Consider the following 17,614-nt stretch of genomic DNA (forward strand, 5'->3'; position numbering starts at 1 on the left):
GGTCCCGTGCAGCAATCCAGAGCACACAGCAGGCACTGATAGCAGTGCTGCGCACTCCCAGGGAAGAGTGCCCTTTGTCAGGTATATGTGGAACAAGTACTACAATAAATGGCATAATACACACAACATCATCTGAACTCCAACAAGACACAAGGGTCTGTCTCGTAATACTGATGCAATAATAATATACCTATATGCAAAGACTTACTGATCTGTTCACATTTGCCCACAAGTCACCAAAAACCTCCTTGGGGGGGGGGGGGGGGGGGGGGCTATGAAATGAATAAACTAAAACTCATTAAATAAAGAGAAGTTTGTGGTGAACTCTACATCAGGGTTTCTCAACCAGGGTTCCATGGAACCTTATGGTTCCTCCAGACATTGCTAAGGGCTCCTTGATCAATGAGTAATTTTTGCCTCTCATTTCCCACTGACACTATTGATCTTTTTAGCTCAATAAGGTAAGGTGGTAATAATTCCCAATGACAAGTGTAAGGAGCATTCTTCCCACTGACCATCACACTTATGTATCATGAGTTGTGGATATAGTCATTTTTAGCAGGGGTTCCTGGGACTGGAAAGTTATTTTAAAGGTTCCACTGTGTTGCAAAGGTTGAGAAAGGCTGCTCTACATCTTTAAAGCCAGTTTCATACTTTTGAAAAGTTTATTCACCAATATGCCATTATAATAAACTAAAAACGGTCAACTTATTCCCCCCGCTCCCCACAAAAAACACCATTTTCTAACAATACCTACCCTTTATCATCTACAGGTTCACACAATCATGTTCACAATTATGTTCTCAATAGTGTAATCCTTGTTGTGAAACACACAAACACTTTTATTAAAATTACATTAACCCATTGTCTCTAGCCCCATTGAGATTATTTTATTATAACATCCTCACTCACTTCAATAAGACAACCCTCAACTGTCCTTTGCCATGTCATAATCTAAAGCTTCTGCTGCATTTATCTGCAATGCTAATGGTACCTATGGAAATGACGCAAGACATTAGTGCTCTTTCAATGAAAGTACTGGTCAGCCTTGTTAACTTCCTTGAAAATAATAGCCTTGTGGATTTACTTACACAGCCCTTACTGCTGAAAATCTCCTACTAGCAATCAGCCCATCCAAACACAAATATGAATTTACTATGCTAAACATTTCAAGCAGCATTTCTAGGTAAGATACATGGAAGAACAAAATGTCATTTCTCCATAAATGTTCACTTTACTTGTTTAACAGCTGCTATGTAGGTAGCAAGAGATAACTTTTCCACCCCATTGTTCACTATCACTATATCTTGTTTATATTCCCTAAGGAACAAACATAACATTTCACCAGAAACATGGCTACACAAGAAACTTTATCAGAAAAAATAGCTGTAGAAAATGATGGCCAATTCTTACTGCATCCAACACACATTGGTATGATCCTTAGGGTAATGTACTTTTAAGCAATACGAGATAGCATACATATACAATGCATACTTGCCAACTGTCCCGGAATTGCTGGGAGAGTCCAACTTTTTGTTTAGTTGTTCCCCCACAGCTGCGTCTCAGGAATAAGCTTCAAGATGTACATACGAATGAGCTGCAGCTCAATTAAGTCCTGACCCATGCACTTCATTCACTATATTTTCCATTATACTTCTGCCCTCTGCATTGAATGCACTATATAGTATATTATTCACCCGGCCCTGCACAGTATAAGTTATGCTATGTGTTATATTCCTGCTCCCTGCACTATACACAACATACGCTATGTTGTACATTATACTGACCCCTGCACTATATATGTAGGTATAGAATATACTCTTCAGCCTGCACTACATATGCTATGTTGTACATCATACTCCTGGCCTCAGCACTACATTAAGTATGTTGTCCAATATACAACTAACCCTTACACTGCATTAACTGGTTGTGCAATCATACATTTGACCCTGTATTGTATATGCTTTGTTGCTAGTCAGGAACTGACATAAGTTTAGTTAGTGGTATGGCCTAGAAATTTTGTTTTATGCTTTAGACTTGCTGTACAAATAATTTAACTGAACAAGTGGCATAACTGCCAGCAAGATCCCATGTAAAATGTTGTCTGTACACAGTACACATTAAAATTGGTTCTGACGCCAAGCATTTTTTAACTTAATGCATTCCCTGCTTTAAGGTAAAAAAAAGTTCTAAGACTTTCTGTCTTCCCACTGTGAAGTGAGGGGAGAACAGATCCAGTGCTGTGCACGGCTGCATCTCTTCTCTCCCTCTTCACACAGAACTCTAGCAGTCAATCATATTGATGAGCGATTGGGGGACAAGGGCAATCCCAGTGGCTCCATAGCAGGGGCGGACTGACAACTCATGGGGCCCCCGGGCAATAGGGGATCATGGGGCCCGTGTCCTTGCCCAAACTCAAAAAAAGCCTATGAAAAAGGTACCAAGCGCATCTCATGGGACCCCCTACTGACCCCGGGCCCTCGGGCAGTGCCCGAGTTTCCAAATGGTCAGTCCGCCCCTGGTCCACAGACACACACAGCTCGAAGCAAGCACGCGCTGTGTACCCCCACACAAAGCGGCTTGTTATGAAGGCACATGAACAAGAGGAGGAGCCAATATTGCCAGAGGGGGACTCCAGTAGAGGAGGTTCAGAGCCACTTGTACAGTACCATTGCAAAGAGCAAGCGAGCATAATGTTTATAATTTTAATTTAAAAACATTTGCAATTAGTAACACTTTAATATTCATGCGATGTATAAATGTAAAGAATAAGAGAGGGTAGAGGTTCATAAATATGCTGTATCACCCAATATATGGTTTCTGCCCAGTATCCAAAAAAGATGCATACAAAAAAAAAAGGGGTTGTGAAAAAGAGATTCACAGAAAAGTGGTTACATCAAGGACAGAATGCGATACTCAGAATGATTCCCAAAAATTATGCTTTATTACACAATAATTAATGACAATCGGGTAAATACCCTGGTTCACCATCACCTCAGTATGAGATAATACACAAAGACCTAAAATCACATAAAAGCAACATCAAGACCGGTCTTAATATAAATGTGCTGCATAAGCAATGACAGAAACCTGTCTAGTGCATTTGCAGCACCAACACATTGGTTACACCACCAGCAGGGGGTGTGTCAAAAAATTTTGCCGTCAGGTATAATACTGTACACCGCTATGCAATAATGGCTGATAACAGGCACCATATACTAATGAGATTACCCATAACCCAATCAAGGCAATGTGGGTGAAAAAATAGAAAATATAAATGGGGGTACGGATACTCCTATAATAACAGGATGATAGCAATGCAGCCCCTATGTAGGGCATGAGTGAGTGGTGAACATGTACAGATTCACAGTAGACATGCCCATATGTAAAGATGCAGAGTCATTCATGAAGGAATCACTGTTGGTATCCTTAGTGAGATAAAGATGATAAAAAAAAGTTTCACCCACATTGCCTTGATTGGGTTATAGGTAATCTCATTAGTATATGGTGCCTGTTATCAGCCATTATTGCATAGCGTGTACAGTATTATACCTGATGGCACAATTTTTTGACATCCCCTGCTGGTGGTGTAACCAATATGTTGGTGCTGCAAATGCACTAGACAGGTTTCTGTCACTGCTTATGCAGCACATTAATATTAAGACCGGTCTTGATGTTGCTTTTATGTGATTTTAGGTCTTTGTGTATTATCACATACTGAGGTGATGGTGAACCAGGGTATTTACCCAATTGTCTATAAATATTGTGTAATAAAGCATCATTTTTGGGAATCATTCTGAGTATCGCATTCTGTCCTTGATGTAACCACTTTTCTGTGAATCTCTTTTTCACAACCCCTTTTTTTTTGTATGTATAAATGTACGCTACTGGTTACTAGTACACAGGCCCCCCTGGACATCTAGCATCCTTGGTTGCTAGAATGCAGGCAGCCCCTGCCGTTTAAAATCCCAGAGGAGATTGACATTCCAAGAAGTTTAACTTTCCCTTCGCACTTCAGTTGGGGACTTCTGGTGAATGGAGCTGCATTCTGGTGTCACGGGCAACGAAAAAGGTATACACTTGCTTCTTTTCCAGTATCACTTTATATAGTTATTAAACTAACAGCCTGACATGGGAAGACATGAAAGCTGCTATTATTGCACTTTCCTTAAAAAGAAAAAGGAAAAAGAAAAAAAAGGTAGTTGTATGGCTCTCATTGTTGACCCTTTATTTTTTAAACAACCACGTTATAGCCAAATGACGGCTACAGCGTGATTGTCCAGTTCTTGGAGGGCGTCATATGATGTCCTCCCAGAACGTGCCCCCAGCTGCGCGCACCTGATGCTGTCAGTGATCACATGACTAGGTAAAAGGCCAATCACAGCAGCCTTTTACCACATGATCAGCTGTGTCCAATGACACAGCAGATCACAAAGTAAATACAGTTACCGGTTATCGGCAGCACTTTCCTCACACTGTCACAGCATGAGGAAAGTACTGCCGATAACCAGCAAATGTCACAGAGCAGATCGGCACTGATGATCAGTGCCCTGATCGTCAGTGCCCATCATCAGTGCTCACCAGTGCTGCCGTTCCGTGCTACCTCATCAGTGCTGCCTCATCAACGCACATCAGTAAAGGAGAAAAATTACCAGTTTGTTTCTATTATACAATTTTGCAAAGAAAAACTTTTTTATTTTCAAAATTTTTGATATTTTTCTTTATAGTGCAAAAAATAAAAACCCCAGTGGCGATTAAATACCACTAAAAAAAAGCTCTATTTGTGTGAAAAAAATTGCTAAAAATTTCATATGGATAGTGTTGCATGACTGCGCAATTGTCATTCAAAGTGCAACAGCACTGAAAGCTAAAAATTGGCCTGGGCACGAAGGGGGTAAAAGTGCCCGGTAGGAAAGTGGTTAAAGGATAGGTTCACATTTTTTGGAACATGTTACATGTTCCACCCGTATTTAGGGTGGAACATGTAACATGTTCCAGCAGCTACAGCCTCTCCCCCTCAGCTAGCAGATCTTCTCCCCACGCCTGCTATCCCTATTTGAAATACTGTGGCAGAGCCCCACACATCATTCATTCACAGTTTTTTGTGAATTACTTGAACTACAAGTACCATCATCCTTTGCGTCTGGCAGCTCTGAATGGACTGTAAGGTCACTGATGAGCAGCCTCATAGTTCATTCACAAGCAGGGCTTGTCTGCAGGAGTCTGACATTGCACCCCTGATACACCGATCATGGTTGCAATGATTTTCAGGCTCCTTAGGGAAAAAATAATAAATGTGCATTTTTTGCTGCAAAAATATGGATCTGCTGGCCCACAACATGTATGCATATAAGGGAGCATGACCATACTTTCCTGATACTTGTTCCAGTTTATCGATTTAAAATTTTGAAGATAGATTATAAACAGATTGGTCACCAAGGATTTTCAAGGGCCAACAACTGCAATAATTATCATTTCCTGATGCCTGCATCTAGCAGTATACATGTTGTAACAGCTCTGCCCTCCACTTCCCAACAGAACCAAAGATTAGGATAAATAAAAACCCTTAGGGGTAATATACACTTTGACAATCTGCTGCAGTGTATTAATGCATGTTACATTTTGAATGAGGTGCCAACACATCATAAGATCATTCACAATGAATGGCTCCACATTGCATAACACATAAAGCAGGTGCACTGCAGGAAAGTGTGAATGAGCCCCAAGACACGCAGCGTTATTGTCAAATTTATACTGCTCTGAGGGCTCCAGGAAAAAGATGTCCTACCCTAAGCATTTGCCATTTTACCAACAGTTAAAGCTGAACTCCAAGAAAAATCTTTTTTGCATAGTTACAATGTTCCAGGTTGACACACTTAAGTAGGCATGTCTCATTCCTGATGTGTCACTTCAGAAGCTGACAATCACTGTACACTTGGCGTTACTATTCCATACCATGGGATACTATACCATGCTCCGGGGCCTGTGCCGCTTCCCCTCTGCACACTAACCACAGGACTGGCTTGCTTGGCAATGCTGCCATTTACAAGACAGCCTGTATTTTTTTCAATGAATACAAGTTCTATGATTGGATGAGGTGGATATCATGAGGTTACTGCCCTGCCTCTCCATCTCATCCATTCAAAGAACTCCTTATATTCATTGAAAGAAATACAAGGTGTTCAGTGAATGGCAGCAATGCTCAGTGAGAAACCCCTGCGTTCAGTGTGCAGAGAGAAATCTGATCGGCACAAAACCTGGAAGGTGGTGGCTACCACTGTAGTATCACCGACTACTACAGTGATTGTCAGCTTTCCAAGTGGTTCCCCAGATATAAGATATGCACGCTTACATTGTGCCGTGTTTGACCAATGTAACTATATAATAAAGATCATACCTTATGCTTTAAGTGGAACTAAGCCTTCTTATCCTTTACAGCCAAGGGAATTGTCATCTTAGCCCTTCTTTAATCTGAAGTTGCCTTGGTCCTGCACATGTGATCAGCTATGATACCAGTCATTTGATGGTTTAACAATTGGATTGAGAGCTGGTAGAAGCACACTAGTAACTGACAGTTATTATTCACTGCATACCTTGAATGTAACCATTTAGCAAAACAGTTACATTGGAAATAAAGCAGAACTAAACTCATCAATTTAACTGTTTCTCAAAATCGTTATATTCAAGGCAGGCTGTGAAGGATAACTATCACAGTTACTTGTGCTCTCATCCGAACTGTCAAGACATAAAATGTCTGGCATCATAGGTGATAAAATGTACAGCATCATGGCAACTGCAGATCAAACACAGGCAAAAATGGCAGCTTCCTTGTCTGGTTAAAATAGGAGGGTTTGATTCCTCTTTAACGAGTAAAAAAACTGCAAACAGGCAGTTCTTTATTGCAGAAAAGATATGTGATACCACTTCTGCAAAAACACATTCATTTGCCTGTTCACAGTCTTCCACTGAATGTACATTGAGCTGTGCATGTGCAGCTCAGTGTGCATTCCCAGCACATTCTTGCTGTGTCAGAATGACTAACTCTCATGTGCATGTGTGAGATGACATCATTTCCCACCAGCCCATCAATAGGCCCAAAAACCAGACACCCAGAAGGAGCCAGGGAGAATATTACAGCTGCCGGTGAGGGATATATAACTGCTTCATCGCTAGAAGGTGGAGGTATTTTTGAGGGTGACGTTCCACTTTAAATGAGTGAATTTAGTTCCACTTCAAGGACTCATGGGCATTTGCATATATTCTGCAGAGAATGCAGGTTCTTACTGGCAAAGCTAGCAGAAGATCCTGAAAAAAAATAAGTGCCTTACGTATTCACAATTAGACGCATACAATTCTTTTTTAACTCCAGTGAATGACTACACATATACACGTTTATGCATGTAGAGCAGGGTCCTCTGTTTCCTCTAGTACCAAATTGTATTGTAACTGTAATGTCTACCTTCATTTTGTAAAGCGCTGTGCAAACTGTTGGCGCTATATACAGGATTTATAACAACAATCTACTCTAGATGCAGCTGTGAGTGTGTGCTCATTGATTACTATAGTGCTGTGTTTAAACGCGCACAAAACTATACACTGGGTTTTTTTCTGCCCTTGGGGCTCATGCATATGTGCATATCTGTATGTTCTCCACAGGTTCTTGTTTGCAGAGCTAGCAGAAGAGCCTGCATAAAACACATGCCTACAGTACTCATGATTAGAAATGTACAATTCTTCTAACGACTATACACATACATGCATAAAATCTGCAAAGATGTGTGGCCCCAGACATAGGTGTATACTACCTTTTTTGTATGCTGCTACATGCACCGCTAATTTTCATTTGCGGATACAGCTGTGCGCAGAGCCCCACCTTTTCCTATAATACTGCATTTAAATGCATATAAAACTATACATGAAACGAAAAATGCAAGATTTAAAAAACAAAAAACAAACAATCATACTCACCAATGTGGCTGTGGGATCGACCCCTGCTGGCTCTAAGCGCAACTGAGCAATCAAGTAACAGCTGATCACTCACTGGAGCAGAGAGCTGGTGACTGTCAATCACTGTTCTCTGTTCTGCCCCTCCAGTGTTCACAAGACCACTGAGTTGGGGAGGGAGTGGCTGGCTCAGGCTCTCAGTGGTGCGCTGGGAGGCTGAGCGGCTGTCGAAAAAACATTTGCGGTGGATCCTGACATTAATGTGTTAGGGTCCTTGCAAGGGTGTCAAACTGGCGGCCCTCCAGTTGTTGCCAAACTACAAGTCCCACAAGACATTGCAAGGTTGACAATTACAAGCATGACTCCCAAAGGCAGAGGCATCATGTGACTTGTAGTTTCACAACAGCTGGAGGGCTGCCAGTTTGACACCCTTTCAAGGACCCTGACACCCTTGCAAGCCCACTATTGGCTGAGGGCCGGTGTGCAGTGATCCAGCTGAGATCAGCACAGTGATGATGCATGGAGCTTGATGGATTGCACGGTTTCCTTTTTTTATGACCATTTCCCACTGGAGGTACGCATATATGCAAACTCTTGGCAGGTGGGTTTAAAGCTGATCAGCTTCATATAGTTGTCTCTAGGTAAACACATTACTGTGCTGAGCGCGCTCCCAGCACAGTAACTGGTACCAGAAAGTGCAGATCGATCACAATACCAGAAATACTTGCGAACAGGAGATTTCAGATCATGTGACCATTGTAGCTGCCAACACACCACGGTTCATCAAAGTTGTCCGAAAAGCTTTTTTTATTGAAGAAAAATCACATCACAGAGAGATACAACATTTCAGAGTAGTGCATGACCATGTGCATCTTTCTCTTTGTGATGTGATCATTCTTCAATAAAAAAAAGGCTTTCAGACGACTATGAAGATTCGTGGTGTGCTGGCAAAATATGAACATTGATCTTTGATGGTTCCAGTTATCTGTTGGATGTTGCTACAGCACCCACTACTCATGAACCTGATCCAAGAATGTGAGTGATGATAAATATATTATATTATTAGGCTGTAACTGCAAATCCCAGGGATCACATGATCAAAATGCCCACCTCCATGCATTTAGAACTTCTTAAAAGGGCCAGAAGGCGGTGGCAGGAAGGAGTTAAAGTGCTGCTAAACCCAGGACCCTGCATTCACTATATCTGATCTCCCAAAGTACACAGAATATGGAAGTGCAATTATTTTAGTAACTATAAACTGCTAAATACCTTTTCTCTTCAGCAGTAGAGCAGTCTTGTGACTTCTATCAGTGTTCAGCAGAGCACTGGTTAATGCTTGTCGGAGGAGTTTTCTTTTTGCTCTAAGAGAATGCAGAACCCCTGAACTCTGTCTGGAGAGTGCCGATTGACCCTGTGATGATCACATGCACTCTCCCAAGATAAAAAAAATACCTCTCTAGCAATACACACCAAACTGAGCATGTGCAGTGTCTCCACATGATATGTCTTATCAGGAAATAGGAGGGGGACACTGGAAGAAGGGGGGATCAGAGAAGACAGGATCAAACATCATTTTTACACAATGCAGAGGATTAACCCCTTAGGTTCCATATGCTTTACTGCATATACAGACTGATTTTAATGTTGTGGGTTTAGTAACACTAGCGCTTGTAGGAGGCGTTTTCATTCTCCTCTCACTGTCCTGTGAATCTGCAGGACCCCTGACCCTCTGTCTGGACAGTGCTGATTGGAACTTTTTTGATCACATGCACTCTCCCAGGAGCAATACACACCAAATTGAGCACATGCCGTTTGCCCCCAAGGCTCTGTCCTATCAACAGATGGATCGGGAACAGTAGAAGAGGGGTGGGATCAGAGAAGACAGGATCAAACATGCTTTTTTAAATAATACGGAGCATGAACCCTTAAGGTTCCACAGTGAGTATAACAAGCATGCTTAACTGCATATACAGACTGATTTTACTGTTGTGGGTTTAGTAACACTTTAAACAAACTTTATTGAAACATCACAAACTTCAAATGCTAGTGGGCGGCAGCAGGGCAATCTTAATAGCATCATGGGCCCCTAGGAAAAGTAATGCACTGGGGCCCCTACCAGCCTGCCCCAATTTATGCACCTACTCTCACGAATTAAAGTATAAATAGTTGATAGAATGAAACATATTTATTAGTATGTTAAATAAAATTGATTTTAAACAATAAAAATACATGCATTAAATCAAAAACTAATCAACACAAATGGCATAGTACAAGGGGGAGGGGGGGGGGGGCAGACGGGCACAATACTGAGATCAGGAGGGCACAGTATAGGTTGAGTCTCTGCTGTTTTGAGTTCCTCTCTTCAATGCCATTTTTGCAATTTACACACAACTAACACAATTAAATGCCATAACGATTCCCCTATACCTGCCTGATCACTCTTGAAAGAGTTTTAAACAGTTTTGAACTATCTGAAGAGCTCTAACAATATGGACTTATTCTAGATCACTCTGCAACAGATACATATGATCTAATCACAAGTGAAAGGAGACATCCTGGCAGCAGCCTGGAAATACACTTACATTATACAAATGGCAGCATTTCAGGACCTTCCCTTCATGATCTTTATGAAAATTGTAGGAACCAAGGGATTTTGGAGCTTTTGAGCAATGTTACCCTGCGATGTTTGACAATTTTGTAACAAGTGGTCAACCAAATCTGGCATATGGAGAAAAAAACCCTAAGGAAGTGAAGAGACCCCCTAGTGGGAAGAGGGATAACTCCATCCATCGGCTTCCAGGAAAAAGGTCCCTAGGAAGTGGCGAGCCCCCCTACTGGGAAAATTCTGTCCGTCCATTCAGGGAATAGGGATATATCCATCTGTTCATCTCCAATTAAAGGGACACAAGCCTTTATGACCTCACTTAATGGTTTGGTCATATATGCCAGGTGAGAGCACAACCGGAGAAGGTGCACACATTTTAAAATTGGTGGACTGCCCGTTATTTACTTCCTATTACACCAGAATCACCGATTATTTAAAGACATGCATGCATTGTAATTTTTCAATTGATATTGCACTAATTTAATGTATTTTATTTAATTCAATATAACATTTTTTATTTGTATGTTTATACACTCTATACTATTCACATTTTGCATTACCATTGTTAGTGGAGCGCGACACTCAATTTTGATTTCATAGGTTCTGGGACAGCTCAGTAAAAAGCGCGATTGTTCCGTCAAATCCGGGACGGCTGGAAAGTATGATGTAATGCACGATTACCATGGGATCCCTATGCATTAAGACAGCCCTGGGCAGCAGATTGGCTCTCACCACACTGCGCTGATGTGTATATACAGTACTTTTTCTCAGTGGATCGTGCCTGCACACCACTAAAACACGGCGTTGCGAACCGGGCACACAGGAGACAACTAATCTGCCTTGTCCTTGCAGTGGGACAGCACTGGTCTAGCAGACCAACACTCTCCCACCACATCTGGTGTAATTAGCTGCTGAATCTGGGTCACAGGAGAACATTTCTATGAGTCGTAGGACCAAAAGACCCCCTCATACATACTTCTCTTTGAATACAATCACACGCACAGGTGCCCTTTAAAAAGCTGTGTCTAGAGTTCCCCCATAGTACTCACAGCAGCTGTCAGGACACGCCCACCTCCGTTCCCCCGGAGACAGGGAAGGAAAAGACTCCAGAATGAAGTGAAGTCAACCCAACGTATTTCTATGGCCTACCGAGTCCACTTAGCCCCCTCTCAGTCACACAGAACGCTCCCCCAGCTCTGGCCATCCCTGCTATCCACACACAGGCGCGCACAGACGTACCGTCCTCAGGAGTGGGTGTGGCCACACACTAGCACGCGCTGTGTAAAATGTCAACACGTCAACTTCCCTCTGACCAGCAAAGTACGGACTTCCACTCGAGCCGAGGTCGGCGTCACCTCCAGCCAGACAAACTCTTCCCACAGCCGCCCTTTTCCGGGTTCTCACCTGTCGGACAGCGCAGTCCCCCCGTGCTACCCCCGGGCCCGCATGGCGCTGCCGCAGCTCATGTCTACCATGCTGGCATTCAGCACTCACATGACTAGGGGAGGCTCGATCACCACATCCGCACGGCGATTGGTGGCGGGCACGGGGGCTCGGCCGCGGTCTTCGCCGCTGATTGGTCGCCGTGTTAAAAGGGCTCGACTTCGCTCTGCATTGTGACGTCAGGAGAGAAGTGGCGGTGAAACGGGAGCCCGGCCGTACGGTGCAGTGGGGTTGGGAGGTGTAGAGACGGCGCCCCAATGTAGCCGGACAGCCAAGTCATTTCACGAGGGTGACCAATGTACGGAGAGGCAGTGTGGGGGAGGGGGCGGGGCTTGGAGTGTCAGTCACAGCAGACGTATGTGGGATGGGTCCGGTCTGCCTTCTCTGCAACTCCATAGCTTGTGTATCATCCCAGGGCCACGTGTCTTCTGACTTCACTGTATTGTATTCCTGCTGAGGGATCATGCAGAGTACAGAAGGCTTGGCTTCCTCTATATACACCTGGACTCGTGGAAGTATACAAGGAGCAGCTCACATCTGTGTGTTACCATTGAATTCTATATAACCACATAGGACATTCCTCTACTACACGGAAAAATCACCTTTGTTTGCTAGAAAATCACTTAGAACTCCTAAATATTATATAAAGTGAAAATACCTGTGAGCTATAATGTGATCTTCCCTAATTAAGAAGTAATTAATAAATGATCAATTAAATAACCTTAATCGTTATTATTATAAATAGTGCAGCAACACCATACACCTACTTATACATAGTGCATAAAAATAATCATATATGTTGCGCTCTATAATATAATTCTAAATTCCTAAACCTTATCACCATGTATTATTCAACGCGTGAAATACAGAATTAATTCAAACACAGTTAAAAAAAATGTGCTGAAAAAGTGCTTCAAACAGTGCAGAGCTGTGTGACAGTGCATATCAAAACATAATAGTCCACTCTGTGCTTTCAATATTAACAATGTGCAACACTGTGCCGTGATCCACTCTCTGTGTCAAATAATGGGTGTCCGCTCACCTCCTGTGGTAGCCAAACTGTTAGTATGGCTAATAACGCTTTTTGTCCTTATAGGACTAGGTGGTATTTTCCATCTAGAACAGATATAATCCTCCTGTAGATGGATGTATTGTAGTACCAGCTTCCTCCCACTAGGGATCTCCCTCTCTCCTCTCCAAAACCACTCTGCCTTAGGCTGGCCATACATTATACAATTATCTGCAGATTTTTGGTTTAGATTTACCAAAAACCATATAATAGGAGGACAAACCTAAACAACACTTTCAGTTGTATCCAATTAGGCAGGCCCTTGCACTACATAGTTGAAGGTAAATCTAAAGGAAATTGGGCAGAAAATCTGCAGATAATTGTATAATGTATGGCCAGCCTTAATGGGTAGATAGGGGAACAGATATCCCTCTTACTGTGCGGATTTAGTAGCTGACTCCACCTCTCGGTATAATGCCATATCATGCAAGAGGAAACAATAATAGTGCCTTATCCTTTTATAAACAATGTATCTTTATTTTATATAATGCACACTCACATGTAACAATCCATAAAATAACAGTGTAATACCAGGTCCACTGTCTCTACTCGCCGTATCTCGTAATGGCGTCGTGACATCATAGCCCCTCCCCTACGCGTTACGCCACAGGGTCACGTGGCTTCCTCAGGGACAAAAGTCCATCCAGTGCAACCAGAAAAAAAAAATAAAGTTATCCTACACCCACAGTTGATCCAGAGGAAGGCAAAAAAACCCAGCAAAGCATGATCCAATTTCGGCTAGGTTCACACCAACGCAGGTTGCATTGTTTTGCATTGCGTTTTGTGTTTTTGATGCATTTTTTTTCTTGTTGCTAGGCAGATTTAAAATGCATCAAAAACACGGCAAAAACGCAATACATGCTTTTTTTTCACTGTTTCCATTGAAGTCTATAGAACCAAAAATGCAACTTTTTGCATTAAAAAAAAAAAGTCCCTGACCCTTTCCAAAAAACGCACCGGATGAAGACGCACAGATGTGAACATGTCTCATAGGAAATCATGTTAAATAGACTACTGCGTTTCTGCAAAATGCTGCAGTTAGTCCTGCAGGGGAAAAAAATTCCTTCCTGATCCCCCATGTCACACTTTAAAATTGTGCACGCTCATGGAATAGCAACTGCTGTACATTTAATTATGCATAGGCAATGCTCTAAAAGCCATTACAAAGGCAATCTGGTGCTAGAATTATTGCTCTCACTATAATGTTTGTGGTGATACCTCACATGTGTAGTGTGAACACTGTTTACATATTCATGCATAACCTATGCATGCATTCACCTTTACAATGGGGGCGCAGCGCTTTAACATATTTTTGAACATTTTATTTTTACACTGTATCTTTTTTTTTTTCTTCTCGCTTTTATGAATGAACTACATCCCTTGCGATAGCTGGAGCAGTGATGTGTCCTCTTTTCAATTAGACCCCAGATCTTTCCTCAGCCCTTCACAGCATCAGGTCAATTTGAGATCAGTTTGTTCTGATGCTTTCACAAGCCAGAAATGGCTAAACCAAAAGGCTAAAACAAATGGCTAAAACTTTGGGATGAAATAAAGCAGAGGCTGTGAGCCAGTCCTTCTTGTCTGACATCAGTGTTTGACCTCATAAATGCGCTTCTGGAAGAATGGTCAAACATTCCCATAGACACACTCCTAAACCTTGCGGACAGCCTTCCCAGAAGAGTTGAAGCTGTTATATCTGCAAAGGGTGGGCCAACTCAATATTGAATCCTTCGGACTAAGACTGGGATGCTATTAAAGTTCATTTATGTGTAAAGGCAGGCGTCCCAATACTTTTGACAATATAGTGTATGTCTGGTGCACTGGCAATGTGGATTGAAAAAGAGTTGTGTACGATTTCTGAGCAGTGCGGTCTGGTTCAGGTGCGGATTACAGGCTATTGGCTTCTATGGGAACCGTCCTGATCTGAACCTAATGTAAACCTGACCTGAACAGCTGAACAACAACTGTGCCAATTAGCTGTGAAACCTGTGCTTCAATCTGCATTGCAAATGTGTGAATCAGCTCTAAGGCTCCTTGGTGGGACAGGGTAGCCAGGGAAGGCAGCTGGAGGAGAGGCCCCTTCCACCCACGTTTAAAAGTGATCCAGTAGCTAATTGGCCACTTGGATTACTTTTACATTAAAGCCCATCTCCAGGTTAAAAAAAAAATCCTGGGATGATGCCTGGTATCATCCTGGTATAACCCCTTTACGCTGGTGGCGTACGGGTATGTCACGGAGGCTGAAGTGGATAACATGTTTTGATGAAAGCTCGTCAAAGCTGCACCTAAGATACACATAGAGTACACAGGTAAGGACAGGATATATATATATATATATATATATATATATATATAGATAGATAGATAGATAGATAGATAGATTTTGTTTAAATCTGATCAATGTGCAATTTGAAAAAAAGCTATCACATAGCCACAGCTTCTCTTCCAATATTCCCATAGCATTCCTAGAATAGGCTCAAAAAATAAAGGGTGCTGCAGTAACAACCAGCTGGTAATTGGTATTGTGCATAGAACAGTGGAAATATTTGCCAGCACACCACAGATCTTCAAATAGAGCCCAAGTGTTTTTTTTCTATTGAAGAGCAGTCACATCACACCAACGTAGTGCAATGTTTCAGAACCGTGCGACCCCTTCATGAGACATGTTATGACAAACCACACATGCCTGACAAAGGTGCCCTGCTTGGCTCTCAAACTATGCACTATTTTGCCATGATGCAATCTCTCCAATGAAAAAAACTCTTGGACTGTATGTGAAGATTTGTGGTGTGCTGGCAAATATCTCCACTCTTCTAGTCAATTTAGACTTAATTTTGGATAAATTTTGCCACAGGTGGTGGTTACCTTAACCCATAAAATGCATTAGAGTAAAAACATTTAGAATCACTTTAACTTGATCTTCCACACCTACCTGCTGCTAGATCGGTCCTTCTGCATCTTCTCTGCAAACTCCAGCTTTTTAGGGCCCTGACGTCATCAAGACCAGAGCAAGGTCTATTGCCCTAAACCAGTGTTTCTCAACTCCAGTCCTCATGGACCCCCAACAGGTCATGTTTTCAGGATTTCCATTATTTTGCACAGGTGATTTGATCAGTTTCACTGCCTTAGTAATTACCACAGCTGTTTCATCCGAGGGAAATCCTGAAAACATGACCTGTTGGGGGTCCATGAGGACTGGAGTTGAGAAACACTGCCCTAAACTGATAACCATGTAGCTGAGAAAAAGTTCAACACTGAAGCTTGGGGAAATGGAGGATAAGGTAAGTAAAAGTGTTCCTCCACTACCTTTTGACAAAACGAGCAATTAACTCTTGCAGTACAAGTGTAGCTGTACTGCAAGAGATAACTATTTGGAAGTTCATCTTTGGGAACATGTTACATGATCCACCTTTTTTCTGGGGTGGAACATGTATCATGTTCCCAATGCTGCAGCCGCTCTTAACCTCTCTGGAAGTATTTTCCGAGTGTAGCTCGGGGTAAAGTTTCAGCACCACAAGCAGTAACCCCGAGCTACACTCAGAAATACCCTGCAGCGTTGCTCCGGGATCTCTTCTGCACTTACCTTGTCCTGCGCTTCGGCGATGTCCCCGGCAATGTCCTCCGGCTGATGCCGGCATCTGTCTTCTGGGTTCCATTCCCTGCGACGTCAGGATGTACGGGGACGGAACTGACAGGAAATTTAAAAATGTCAAAAAGTTACATTCACTAAGTACACTAAAACATTACTGTATCAAAGCATTTCACATACATTTTGTCCCTAGTGCTTTGTCCTGTGCCTGCATTTTGTCTGTTCTTTCTGCCTGGAAACTGAGAAGTCCATGGCGTCCAAAAAGCGTCCCTTTAGGTCAAAAGTGGTTTTAGATCAGCAAGAGAACAGCGATAGTAAATTAGAACTACTTGCAGAATTGAGTGATAATGATTCGTGGGGAAATTTGTCATCAGACACTGAAAACGATTTTGCGACTTTGCTCAGCAATGTGCGAACTTGGCGCTATATTTCAAATTTCAGTGTTTTTGGTTTGATAATATTATTGAATTAAATGTATTATTATTATATTATTATTTTTTATGATTATTTATTAAATTATAATTTATGATTTCGTGTTTAAAATTTTATCATACCCGGGATGTTTAATAGACTCTTGTTCGGACAGATTTCAGTGAGTTATTCCTAAAAATTACAGCCTACAATAAAAAAACTACGTATTTCCATGCAAAATAATGGTACCGCTTTCAGCACCAAAAATCTGAAATAATCATACCACTAGGGAGGTTAATTGAGCTTTGGCAATAAAACCAGGAAGCTGATTTATTTTTATGCAGAGTTGCATCAGATTCTAGTTTTAGTAAATTACCCCCTTCAGGAAGGCAACAGATCTACAAGGTGGTATCAAAAAGTTTTGAGACTAGCTCTGTTTATAAGAAAGTAGATTATTTATCTACATTTACACACTATCAACTTCAAAACAGTCCCCTTGCACAGCAATACAGCACTCCCAGCGTTTCTACCACTCCTGGAATGTGTCCTGGAA

General features: G+C 42.0%; 1 protein-coding gene across 2 annotated transcripts in view; it reads right to left on the bottom strand.

Moving 5' to 3' along the window:
* LOC149455361 (Krueppel-like factor 15) overlaps nt 1-12,089 on the bottom strand; it is a 41,488-nt gene extending 29,399 nt beyond the window's left edge. The window contains exon 1 of one of the 2 annotated variants that reach the window (XM_089686342.1): nt 11,954-12,089. The gene's annotated coding sequence lies outside the window, so the exon portion shown is untranslated. Of the gene's footprint in view, nt 1-11,788 lie in introns of both variants that reach the window. The other variant, XM_089686341.1, reaches the window with a different exon arrangement.
* Between the last annotated feature and the right edge of the window lie 5,525 nt (nt 12,090-17,614).

The sequence above is a fragment of the Staurois parvus genome, unplaced genomic scaffold (assembly GCF_062004578.1).
Source record: "Staurois parvus isolate SC_StPar_1 unplaced genomic scaffold, SC_StPar_1.0 ptg000395l, whole genome shotgun sequence".
NCBI lineage: Eukaryota > Metazoa > Chordata > Amphibia > Anura > Ranidae > Staurois > Staurois parvus.